Source organism: Phascolarctos cinereus, unplaced genomic scaffold (genome assembly GCF_003287225.1).
Source record: "Phascolarctos cinereus isolate Bilbo 61053 unplaced genomic scaffold, phaCin_HiC Scaffold_2;HRSCAF=192, whole genome shotgun sequence".
NCBI classification, from domain to species: Eukaryota; Metazoa; Chordata; class Mammalia; order Diprotodontia; family Phascolarctidae; genus Phascolarctos; species Phascolarctos cinereus.
The window spans coordinates 332,518,113-332,530,877 of record NW_027555625.1 but is presented as its reverse complement, the minus strand read 5'-3'; the positions used below and the strand labels follow the sequence as shown (position 1 = coordinate 332,530,877).

Genomic DNA, 12,765 nt, shown 5'->3' with positions numbered 1-12,765 from the left:
CCTTGTAGATCCCATGTTGGTGACAGTACTGGTGACACTATCTTTTTTTTTTCCTCCCTTCAGTGTTTGTAGGGAATGTTCAGGAAGGATAGCTCCATTTATGGGAAGAAAAAAAAAATGAGACATAGAAATGTATAGTAGAAAAAGTCCTGAGTTTACAGTTGGATGATATGAGTTCAAGTCCTAGCTCAGCTACTTATTAGCCATATGATTTTGGGTAAGTTCTTTGTATTTCTCTGGCACTGTTTCTTATCCTTGTCCCATTTCTGCTTGAAGTAAAATTTGCCTTGGCTTCACAACATCACTTTTGCCTACCAGCTCACAGCTTGTGCTTTATAAAGTATCTGACAGGAGTGATTGTATCTCTGAGGGAAATAGCAAGACTTTGGGGACTGTCTGCTCCAGGGAAAAGGATACAATGCATCCTTGAGGATCATTTATCCCAGGAGTGGAAAGATGGTGGCTCTTTGGGGATTGTCTGTCCTAGGAGAAAATTTCTGACAGACTCTGTTCAAGGAAGAGGACTGCAGTGAACTCTTAGGAATTATTTCTCTGAGGAGAGGGAGAGTGGGTCCTCAGGGACCATCTGTCCCAAAGAGGGTAGATAGCCTTTTAAGATCTATCTGCTCCAGGAGAATAAAATAGTGGACCATTACGAATAACCATTCTGCTCCAAAAAATCCCAGGAGTGCAATGGGGCCCTTATTTGACATGTGGGGTGTGGAGCTGAAGCAATCATACATTCTTAATCGTAGAATTTAGAGCTGGAAGGAGTCTTGGGCGAGATTAGCTAGTCCAAATCCCTCATTTTACAAAGGAGAGAACTGAGAGGGGTAATAACTAGCATAGCTAGAATTTGTACCCAGATCCTCTGACTCCCCAGTCCACACACCAAGCAACCTCTCTATAAATTCATGGGGGACTTCGTTCCCTCAGCTCAAAACCTCTCAGGACTCACACTCAGGAAGGGCTTCAGGGTTAGAACTGATCTCTAACACCCTATGCTTTTCAGTAATTTCTCCCACCCTTCACCCCACGCAGGGCCCTTCTGCACAGCAAGCCTGAAAGGAGGACATCCAGCCTCTGCGGGCGGAGGCTAGACGGTCTCTCAGTCACCCCCTTTGGACAGCGCTACATCTTAGGAAATTCTTTCTCCTATGGAGCTAAAATCCACCTCTCTGTGCTTCCCCCCGCCCCCGCTCCAAGTCCTCCCAGGAAGATCAGAGCGAACCTTAAAAAAGCGCAAGAATAAAACACGCCCCTTCCCCACCCCACTTCTGCCTCAGTGTTTAAATAGTTTTCCCCAAGCTTTATTATCTCTATTTTACAGAAGTGGAATCTCAAGACCAGGGTCTCAGAGCTGATCCGGGCTGATCCCAACTCAGCTGAGTTTCTGAACTCGGAGTTCAAGTCTCTTTCCGCAACAGCCGGGAGAGCTTGGGGGTGGGGAGAGTAGGCCAGTTAGTCGGGACAGCGCTCAGCCCGCGACCGCGGTGCAGCGTCCGCTCTCAGCGTAGCCCCAGTTTCTCGGCAGCGGAGCGTGCCGCTAGGAGCAGTGCATGCTGGGATTTGTAGTCCGATAGATGGTGGAGTTGGTAGGAGGCACGCCTCCTTCACCAAGCTCTGTTGTCCCAGCGCAGTCTGCAGCAAGTGGTCTCGCGGGGAGGCCAGAGGCTGCGAATCCGCGAGTCCGCGGGTAAGGGAAAGCGTCCTGAGTCAGGAAGGGGGAGGAGGGGCGGACTCGGAAATCCGAGCTCCCAGCAGAGCTTCCTCGCTCAGCTCAACTGGGGAAGTTCGCATCCGGCCTGAGTGCCCGGACCACGCAACTCGTCCGGTACTCAACTTGGCCAGCGCTGTGTACTAAAAAGGGCTCAGGATTTGCAGTCAGAAGAACATGGTTCGAATCCTGCCTCTGCTACTTACTTTGTGTGACCTTGGGCAAGTCATTTAACTAAGTCTCAGTTTGCTCATCTATAAAATGAGGACATTGGACTAAGATGATTCCTAAGAGGCGTTCCAGCTCTAAATCCCATAGAGTTCGCAGCCCGGCGAGAGGGCTCAGGTGCGGGAGTACGGCGAAGGGGGCGGCGTTACGGCAACGAATGGGAGGACGATCCCCTCCCCCGCCCCGAGAAAGGGAGACCCAGCTGTCTTCCTGCCCCCAAGGCGAAGCTCCCAGCCCGAGCCGGAGTCTCCCCCGGCCACCGATCGGAGGGGACCGCACCCACAGGCTCACTGGAGATGTCTCACTGGGGGGCCTCAACGGCACCAGAGTCCTTGAAGGGCCCAGCATCCCTTCTCCATGCCCAGGGGCACGGGGATACAGCGCGCACCCTCCCCTCGTTCCTTACGTAACCATCCATCCAGTCGGTCTGGTAGTCCCTGGAGCCTCACAGCGGGCCCTGCTTTTAGCTAACTTCTCTTCCGTCCTCCCCCCACACACAAGGAACCCCTTCCGCCGCTGGCTCCCCCAGAACAGAGCAGAGCAGATCCCCATCCCCCACAATCGGTCCCCAGCAGCTCCCTCCGCTTCCACGCCTTCCCAGCCTAGGGCCCCAAGACCAAGCGGCCACTCCCCCTCCCCGCTGACCCGTCGACCTCGTGTGTGCTGGACCCCGGGACTCAGCGTTCCTTCCCCAGCTTTTCGCCTCCTGCAGCACCCCGAGGCTCAACCCCCTTTCCTGCATGGTCCCGGGGTCTGGGTGGGTGAGGGCGCTTGCGAGAGACCCAGCTGCTAGAGGAAGAGACAGAGGTACGACCACCTTCCCTTCTTCCTTCTCCCCAGGGCCAGTAGGAGAGGCAGCCGGTCCTGGAGCATGGGTGCACCGGGTTCCCGGAGCTGCAGCTCCCGAGGCGCACGGGGCAGGGTCCGGGCGCAGAGCTTCCTGACCCCCCCCCGGAGCATGGAGGCCAGGCTCGGGTGCCTTACCTGCCTCGGCTGTGGGCACCAGCTGCACGGATCCTCCGGCCCCTAGCGTCCCTCTGGCTGTGTGCTCGCGGCCGCTGCGCCCCCGAGTCCCGGTTTCTCTTTGGCCCGCGCGCCACCGCGCGCTCAGCCTCTCGTCATGTTGCCTCGGCAGCCCTGTTGCCAGCGGCCCCCCCACCCCCCTCCCCCAGCAGCCCGCTACCTGCCTCCCTCCCCCCTCCGGCCGCCGCCTAGTGGAACGGTCCGCGGACCTCACCATCTGCTCCTCGAAGCGCGGGGCCCCGGTTCCTGCTGCGCAGCCCCCTCAATCCCACCCCGTGCTCCCTACAGAGTGGAACGGTCTGTGGGCCTCACCATCTGCGCCCCCTGGGAGAGGGAGGGGGGCAGGGGAGGTCAAAAAAATGTTGCTTTTAGTTTCCCGCAAACCTCTCCGCCAGTCCCACTCCCTCGGCCCCGACCCTGCCTGGATACAACTGCAGAGGTCCACCCCAAGAGGGTTGGGTTGGGCTGGGGAAAGGGCAAGTGCCAAGGGCATCGATGTAGTACCAGCGATGGGTGCTGGGTAGGACGAGACGGGGGGCATTGGGAACCTGCTTTAGGAGCAGAAGTGGCTTGGCGCCCTCAGGGGTACGTTTTACATTTTACATTGACCTCTGCAACACCTTAGATGGGGATCGGGTCAAGGCTGGCCAGTGTGGCCAGGCATTGGGTATAGAGAAACAAGTGTGGCTCAAGAGCAGTAATCGATAGGGGGGTAGACATTACAAGACCATAGTCTTAGAAATTACGTAACTGTTCGCTTTAAAGACGAGAAACCGAGTTCAGAGAGGTACTGTGACCTGCTTAGAGTCACACAGCAAGTTAGTGGAAGAGTTTGGATTTGGATCAAAGTCTTTTGACCTCAAATCCAGGGCCGTTTTGGGGAAGCTCCTGGAACTGTATCTCTCACTTTCCCTGTCACCCCAAGAGAAGGCAACTGACTCCAGCCACTCCTCCAGGTGAGCTCTAAACAAGGGCTCTAAACAGTTTCCCCCTCCACAGCCCTCCTGGTTTCCAGTTTAGGGGCTGGCCCTTCGGCAGTCCCAGCACTCAGATCCCACCTTCCTTCCGCCCTTTTCAAGGGGAAACTCCACTTTACAGAGGCCGGGTCCCTAGTCAAGCCTCTTATCCGAGAAACCAGACTAATGAGCCCGAGAGTCCTCGGGTGGCACCCAAGCAGTGGATAACCAAGAGAGGGTGTGGCCCTTCCCTTTCAGCAGTGTCTCGGAGGGGGTGGGGTAAGGAGACAGCCTGGAGAGTCATCCGCCCCCAAGAATCTATGCGGACCAGAAAAACTACAACTTCTAGCGTGCATTGGGCTCCTTTCTCTCCCCACTCCGCCTCCCCCTTCCCCAACACCCTAGCCCCGCCACCGCCCGCCCATTGCACACCGGGAGATGTAGTGCCCGCAGGAAAGGATCCGATTTAACTCTTCGAGGGACCTTACAGATGATCTAGTTAAACTCCTTTATTTCACAGGTGAGCATATTGGGGTCCCTGGGAAAGGGCAAGTGTTTGTTCACGGGGACACAGCATTACAGAATCTCAGAGATGGAAGCAGGCAAGTTGTCCAGCTTCTAACTAGTCCCGACAAGTCCTCCAGCTATTCCGGAGTCCGCTGTCTCCAGAGGCAGCCCATTCCGTTGTTGGTGGGCTCTAATCAAAGGAGGCTTTTCTCTACGTGACGCCGAAATCTGACTTTCGGAAAAACTTCCATTCATCGTTCCTAGTTCAATTCAACAAACGTTATTTACAAACACCGTGTGAGACAAAAACGAGGCAGTCCTCGGTCCTCAGAGCTTATTTTACTGTGGGGATACAACATGTACACGCAAATACCAGGTAATTTGAAACCGGAGAGAGTGCTAACAACTCGGGATGGGGGGCGGATCTGGGAAAGCTTCCTGGAAGAGCTAGCATTTGAAGCTTTAAGGAAGACAAGTTTGCTGAGAACTGAAGATGACAATGTGAATTCCAGTATGCAGGACCACTTGGAAGAAAGTGCAGGGGCGGAAATTGTAATGTGCGGCGCAAGGAGCCGCAGGTATCCTTTCGGCAGGAATGAGGGGCGTGCGAAGGGAAGCAATGTGAAATAAGGCTGGGAAGGTAGATTAGGGCCGGATTGTGGAGGAGTTTAAAAGCCGGGCTGAGGAGTTTGTTTCATAGGAGGCCACTGAAGGTATTTAAATAGATTTATTTCTGCCTGTGGGGACAAGCAGAACAGGTCCAATACCTTCCCATTGCAATTTTTCAAATATTTGAAGCCAGCGATCATGAATGAATGAATGAATAAGCATTTATTAAGTGCTTACTATGTGCCAAACAACATGCTGAGTAGTGGGGGGGAGGACAAAAGGGAAGGTGGTCCCTGACCTTACTGTCTTTTTTCAGGTTAAAAAATTTAAGCTGTTTTCAAGAAAGTTAGTAAGCAGTTTTTGAACTTCAATTTTAAATCGTCAGCAAATAAGCAGTTGTTTGAAGTGATTATTCCCACGTATTTCCTACACTTTTGATCATACTCGAGAAATGACAAATTTCAGAATATTTTATCATTTTGGCCATTTTAAAATAACCGCTATTGAAAGTTCAGAAAACCAATCACAAGGAAGAATCAATGGGATCATTTGTTTAAAAAAAATACAAAGCTTGCAATCTTGCAGCAAGACAAGCATATACGTGCAGTTGTATCTGGTTTAAGGTAGAACCCTTAGTCACTAAATAAAATTACTGAACGTTTATAATAAAACAACATCCAACATGTTTTAAATTCTCTCTTTGCCTGGTTGGTAGAAAGAAAGCTGCTACTTCAGTCATCTAGTGTCTCAGCAGAAACCTCAAAAGATGGGTTTCTGAGCAGGAGCCCTCACTAAGTAGCACTTTTCCTGTGTACTGGTTCAGACAGTTTGGGTGATGTTCAGCTGTCTCCTCCTGACCCCACTTGGGATTTTTGTGGCAAAGATACTGGAGTGGCTTGCCATTTCATTTTGCAGATGAGGAACTAAGGAAAACAGGGTTAAGTGACTTGCCCGGATTCACACAGCAAGTAAATTATCTGAGTCTGAATGTGAACTCATGAATGAGGATGATTCCAAGCACAGTGCTCTATCCAGGGGAGCCACCTAGCTGCCCTGGGGTTCAAGAATACATAGCAGCTAAATCATAAAATGGAGCCACATTTTGACTCCTAAGCCTCAAAGCCCATAGGCTTTGCTAGGGGCAAGGAAGTCAACATACTTTTGCTACAAAGTAGAAAAGTTTAAAGTTTTATGTGAGAAGGAAGGAGTCTATCTCAGAACTTGGCACAGCTAGAGTAGATACACTGCTATGGGATGCTGTGAGTCATATTGGAGATGGCCTCCCTGATCTGCCACCACTACCTTTCTTGGCCAAAGGGTTGGTCTTTTTGCTCTTCCATCCTCAGAACTGTGTCACTCTTAAGAAAGACATAGAATTCCCGAGAATGCAGATTCATTCCATAAACTTAACTTGTTTCTCCCCAGTGCCCACCGTCCTTAGGTTAGCTCTCTTCTAATAGGTTATTCTGACTGAAAGTGAAAGGCAGAGATTATAACTAAGATGAGTAAAGATCACAGAGGGGCAATAGGTTGAGTTGCTATGTGATTGGGGCATCAGGAAAGAAAATCAGTACTTCCTATCATGCCCCTAGCTGAGTCTCTCCCAGAAGCCTAACTTGGTATTGTAAACGCTATAGCACCAAAGGGAACAGGGAGCGAGTGAGTCAGTGCAGGGGCCAAGGTTAATAGTTGCTCAGTCGGGATATTAGGAAAATACATCCAAGTTATCCTTTTTAAATCCCTTTGAGGGTACTCATACATTGGGATGACCAAATGAGTTATGTCATATGAATATAATGGAATACCGTGAGATATTATGAAAGGGATGATTTCAGAGAAACCTGGGAAAACTTATGTGAACTGATCCAGAGTGAAGTGAGCAGAGCCGGAAGAGCAACCTATACAACAACAGCATTGTAAAGACTAAACACTTTGAAAGTCTTAAGAACAAGAATCAAAGAAGTAAGCATGCTACCTACCTCCTGACAGAGATGGACTTGGGGTACAAAATGGGACAAATGGGTTTTTTTGGACATGGCCAATATTTGGAATTTGTTTTGCTTGACTATGAATATTTGTTATGAGTGTTTTCTTTTTCAGCTGGAGGAAGAGATTAGAGAAATAAAAAATTTATAGATTTAAAGTTTTTTGTTAATTGAAAAAAAAATACAGAAGGCTCACCAAGACTCCACATGGCTTTAAAAATTACAACTTGCATTGATACAATGCTTTGAAATTTGTGAAACTTTCTTTACAGCAAGTTGGTGAAGTAGGTAATGCAGGCATTACATAACTTACATTATAATAGGGGGAGACAGCATGTACGAGAGTGGTGGACAGAGAAATTTTTTTGTTTGGAAAGTTACAAGGATGGTTAATGAAACTATGGGGGAATAAACTGACACATTATTTCTAGTAACAATGAATAAGTGAATGAAAAAGCATTTATTAAATGCTTATTATATGTACCAAGCATTGTGCTAAGCCCTGGGGATGGAAATACAAAAGCAAAGAGGCCTTACATCCTAATGGGGAGACTACATATACAATATAGGAAAATGGTGACCAGAGAAAGGCAGTTTGGTCCTCAGAAAGTTACAAGGATGGGTCATAAGGAGGGACAATTGGAAGTGTTGATTTGATCAAGGTTCCAGAACTGGTTTAGACAAGGGGGGAGCCTGGCTCAGGGGAGAGTAGTAAATAAAATGAATCATGGTTTTCCTGAAGTAGTGGACCAGGAGAGTCAATCACTAATCAAGATGGCTTGGTCCATTTTATGATGGTTCTAGAACTGGAAAGGATGGGGAAGGGAAAAGAGCAGAGGGTCCAATCATGGTGAGATAACTGGTAAGAAGGTAGTAGGGGAGACTGTTCCCCTCTGTCTCCCAACCCAAATTTTCCCCAGAATCCTCAGTTTTTTCAGAGTATCCTAGGATAGTGTGGTCTCCAGTTTCCTCCCCATCCCAGTCACTCTTCTAGGCCATGTGACTCCAAAGCCAGTGTCTTGTTCTGGGATATCCTGGTGACATTGTTATATTGCCAGAGTTAGGAATGTTTGTCGTCAAACATTGTCAGTGTTTGACTCCAAGGAATCCCCATTAGGTGGATGTTTCTCTCAGGGAGTCTGAGCTTAAGGGCTTCTGCTCCCAGAATCCCCTTCTCCAACTGAGGCTACAAAACTGTGTCTCAGGGCAGAAGTCTGAGGCTGCCAGGGAAGAGGCTGGGGGCAGTGAACTTGGCCTTGGGAAGCAGGAGACCCATATTTTAGTCCAAAACAATGCTATCAAACTCAAATAGAAATGAGGTCACTACACCATACATAAGGATCCCTGCAGGTCACATGTTGACAGTTTTAAAATGTAATGTTATCTATGTTTTCTGGCATTTTTATTTATTTTATTAAATACTTCCCCATTACATTTTAATCTGGTTCAGGCCCTACTGGGAAGTGTTGTGGGCCACAAGAGGACCTCATATTTGACCCCACTGGTCTAGAATCTTTCCCTGATTCACTGGGTGACCTTGAGAGAGTTGTTTTTCTCTAGGCCTCAGTCTCCCCATCTAGAGAATGATAGACTGTTAGGTTTGTCTAGAAGAATGTTTTAATGATCATCTGACTCCCAAACTATTGCTCTTTCCATTTCATCATATCTCCTCCTCCCATTTTCCCTATAACAACAACAACAAGAAGACGTTTTCCTACCTATCAAATGGAGACAGAAAGCAGTGGGCATACAGACCTTAGAGGTCATCGTTAGTGTTCAATGGGTCAATTCCTATCAGTTAGCTGTTAATGGAGTTGATGATGTAGGGGTTAAAGAATTAATTACAGGGTGTTGCTGTTCCCAGTCGAGTCAGGAAGGATCACCGTGACTGAAGAAGAAGAATAATCTGGCAGATAGATCTTTGGAAAGTCCCCCTCATATCAGGCCCTTTTTTGTTTCTAGGAACCCTGGGGATGGGGGGTGGGGGGAGGGGATCACTTAAGCCCAGGTCTGGGGCAACTTGGGGCTTTATGACCAAGCTAGTGGGGGCCTGGTAGATCTCATAGTCCTTGCCTGGACTTTGCAGGGGAGAGGAAATAGGAGAGCCCTGGGTTCTCTTCTGAGCTTTGTGTGGAAGACTCTGGAGATGGGGGGAATATCCTCGTCTTGAACAGGCTTGTGTTGGGGGTGTTCAGGGATGGTAAGGTGGAGGGCTTAAAGTCATAGATTGGGTTCTCAGGAAGAGGAAAGATAGGGGAGATCACAGCCCCAGGCTGTGCTAGAATGGGAGAATTTCATTCAATTTTATAATTTTATTGCTTATTTACTATTTGCAAAGACAGGACTATGTCCTGGATATGTAAGAATTAAAAAAAAAGCACCATCCCTTTGTTCAAAGGGTTTATATAAGTATAAGACGATAGTATGTACACAGAAATATGAAATAAGGTAGGGTATGAAGGACAAAGATCTTGACAAGGTGCTCTAGGGAAATTTGAAGGGAGAAAGAAGGAAGGGGAGAGACAAAAGCTAACATCTGGTAGTTAAGCTTTAATGGGTTGATGACTGGTAGGTTCAAAGATAAAGGTACTGGAGAGTACCCAGGAGAGGGGGAGGGGAGGATTATAGCCCTGGGCTGGGTTCTGGGGGGGAGGGGGAATGTAAAAAGGGGGAGATAGATGAGTGGAGGAGTGTCTTACCCAGATCTGGGGGAATGAGGGGAGCTGGCAGTTAGGGGGTGTAGGGAAAAGAATGCCGCATTTTGAGTCAAGTGCCTGGGTCTGACTCATTTCTCTGGCATTTACTACCTATGAGATCTTGGCTTTAATCTCTGTGACTTGCATTTTCTTCATCTGTTAAATCGGAAGGTTGGACTAGATGGCCTTTGAGGTCCCTTTGCACTCTAGACCTATGATCCCATGTTGTGGGAGCCCCTAGCTTCAGCCGAGTTGTGCTAAGAGGTGGGGTGAGGAAAGGCAGGACATGAGTTGGCCAGCCTGGGTTGGGCTGTGCTGGGGAGGTAGGGAGTGGGGAGGACCTCAGAGGCGGGCCATACGAGAGCTAACAGGCTTGCTCTGGGCTCCGCTGGAGGAATGGAGAATGGCAGAGATACACTGGGAATTTGGGGGGGTGGGAGGACGTTGAAGAGGGCTAGACAGCTAAGCATCTCACTTGACTGTTTTTGCTTCCTTGAAGGGAATAGGGCTGGGGGTCCAAGCCAAACCTGCAATCAACCAATCCACAAGTATTATTAAGTACCTATTATGTGTCTTCGGTAATGAAAGGAGCAGAGGACGCAAAACAAAAAACAAAACAATTCCTGTCCTCAAGGAATTTACATTCTAACGATGATAGGATATGCGTATTAAGAAGGAATAAGGCATACACAACGGATACAACCTAAGCAGTTGGTGGCGGGTGGGGGAGATAGCTCTGATGTCAAGTCATGAAGGAAGCTAGGGACTCTGAGAGGCAGAGGGGAGGCTCCTGGAAGCCCCCAACCATAATGCTTAGAACACAAACTGTAAGAATTAGAAAATAGCCTTCCAATATACATTAAATACAACTTGTGGTTTTACAGATAGAAAAACTGAGCTGAGAGAGGGAAAGAGAATGCCTAGACTCATCTGTTGGTGAGACTAGGACCATTCAGAGTACAGTTTTCCTGATTCTTTCTGCTACTCTCAATGATTTTGTTTTTCACTGGATTATTTGTTGCACAGAATGTGTTGGGCCTGGGTGCCTCCTTTCTCTCATTCTGAGAAATAGAGATAAGATGAAAAAAGATGAAAAAGGGCTGCCTGGAACAGTTCTAAGGTGAGGAAGGTGAGGGGTAATGGGTTACAAAAGTCATTCTTAGTTTGGTCCAGTTAATTGTGGCTGGTTCCAAAGGTCTGGGTGTGGCAAATTAGCCCTGAGCCTAGGGTCTTTTGAAGACAGGAATGAGTCCAGAAGGTCAGGGCATTAGAAAAAAAAAAGAGAGGTAAAAAATTATAGCATTCAGCCCTTGCCCACCTTGGTGTCTGTGCCATAGTAGAAAGGGCTTTTTGGCTCTGAAACAGGGGTAGGGGTGGAGTATATTGAAGAAAGCTTCTTGGAGAAGATGGCATTTGAGGTGGGCATTAAAGAAGAGGAGAGTATTCTAGGTGGAGTGTGCTATGTGAATAAAGTCTTGGAGGTAAGAAAATGCACAGTGTTTGGGGGAGGACAGAAAGTTGTCCAGTTTGGTAGGGGTGGGGAATCTTCAGCCTTGAGACCACAGGTGGCCTTCTAAGGTCCTTGGGTACTGCCTTTTGACTGAATCCAAGTTGTGTTGGGTTTTTTTTTGACTAGGCAGTGGGGTTAAGTGACTTGCCCAGGGTCACACAGCTAGTAAATGTCAAGTGTCTGATGCCAGATTTGAACTTAAGTCCTCCTGACTTCAAGGTCAGTGCGCTATCCGCTGTGCCATCTAGCTGCCCTCTGACTGAGTCCAAGTTTTACAGAAGAAATGATTTTATTAAGGGGATTTGTTCTGTGAAGTTTAGATTCAGTCAAAGGATCACATTTGAGGACCTAGAGGGCCACATATGGCCTTGAGGCTGTAGGTTCCCTGCCCCTGGGTAGGAAGGGAAGTAACAGGAGGAGCAGCTGTAAGGATAGATTGGGATCAAATTGTGCAGAGTGGACTAGTGATAGTTGAAGTCCCTTCCAGATCTAAATTTAGGGTCCTATGATTCTGTCAAGGTGGACAGAATTGAGGAAATACATGGGGAGCAGTGAGACAAGTTAAGAGCTAGCTGGTTTTTTAGCTGATAAGAAGAGAACATCTCAACTAGGCTGTTGTCCAGGGAAGTGAAGAAGAGGGGCAGATAAGGAATGAATAGGTGATGGACAGGAGAGGTGAAGTTGAGGAAGGAGTACAATAGAATTGGGCAATTTTGAGTCTGGGCAACAGAGGGGATGATAATCTTAATTTTCATTCCTGCAGTCAGCTAAGGTTTTCGGAGCACTTCCTTTACAATAACTCTGTGAGGTGATGAATGCAAATACAGTCCCCCTTCCATCCCCAAAGAGGTTTGGAGGTTCCCTGAAGGACAGAGGGCTAAGGAGGATCCCTGGAACTGCAGATATGTGAGAAAAGCTAATACTCTCATGAGTGCCTTGGTTCCCAGCACTTGCAACCCAGAAGAATGGTCTTCTTTGGAGAGATCCTTCTCTCCTTTAGCTGAGATGTGACCTTGCTCTTGACTTAAGTCCATTTACTCTTTTGTATGTAGTCTTCTATCTGAGGGGTGGGGGACCTGTGACCTCAAGGCCACATGTGGCCCTCTAAGTCCTCAAGTGAGGCCCTTTCACTGAATCCAAACTTCACGGGACGAATCCCCTTAATAAAAGATTTGTTCTGTAAAACTTGGACTCAGGCAAAAGGCAGCACCCAAAGACCTAGAAGGCCACATGTGGCCTCAGGGCCATAGGTTCCTTACCCCTATATCTATCCTAATCAGTATACTTCAGTTTCTATTGTATGAATAAATTTATTTCCTTATTGTTTTTTGGGTAACAAACACTTGGTGGGAAAAGTGTGAAACTCACTGAAGATAAGAGATCATTATTTCCCTGGTCTGGGACATAACTACCCATGACCGAGGATGACCAGGGAAAAGGACTGTGATTCAGAACTTCCAAAGATCAAAATAGTCCCACTTTACCAATATCTGATGTATGGAACATAGATAGAATTCTAGCTTAATATCCCTCT

At 48.0% G+C, this 12,765-nt stretch overlaps 2 protein-coding genes across 4 annotated transcripts in view; one reads left to right on the top strand and one right to left on the bottom strand.

The window, feature by feature from the left end:
* Positions 1–3,079, bottom strand: part of RNF44 (ring finger protein 44) — a 31,271-nt gene extending 28,192 nt beyond the window's left edge. Inside the window, exon 1 of one of the 2 annotated variants that reach the window (XM_020998510.2) lies at positions 2,930–3,079. The gene's annotated coding sequence lies outside the window, so the exon portion shown is untranslated. The remainder of the gene's footprint in view (positions 1–2,929) is intronic. The other variant, XM_078150307.1, reaches the window with a different exon arrangement.
* CDHR2 (cadherin related family member 2) overlaps positions 2,562–12,765 on the top strand; it is an 84,764-nt gene continuing 74,560 nt past the window's right edge. Inside the window, exon 1 of one of the 2 annotated variants that reach the window (XM_020998506.2) lies at positions 2,562–2,752. The gene's annotated coding sequence lies outside the window, so the exon portion shown is untranslated. Of the gene's footprint in view, positions 2,753–4,357; positions 4,445–12,765 lie in introns of those variants that run through there. The other variant, XM_020998505.2, reaches the window with a different exon arrangement.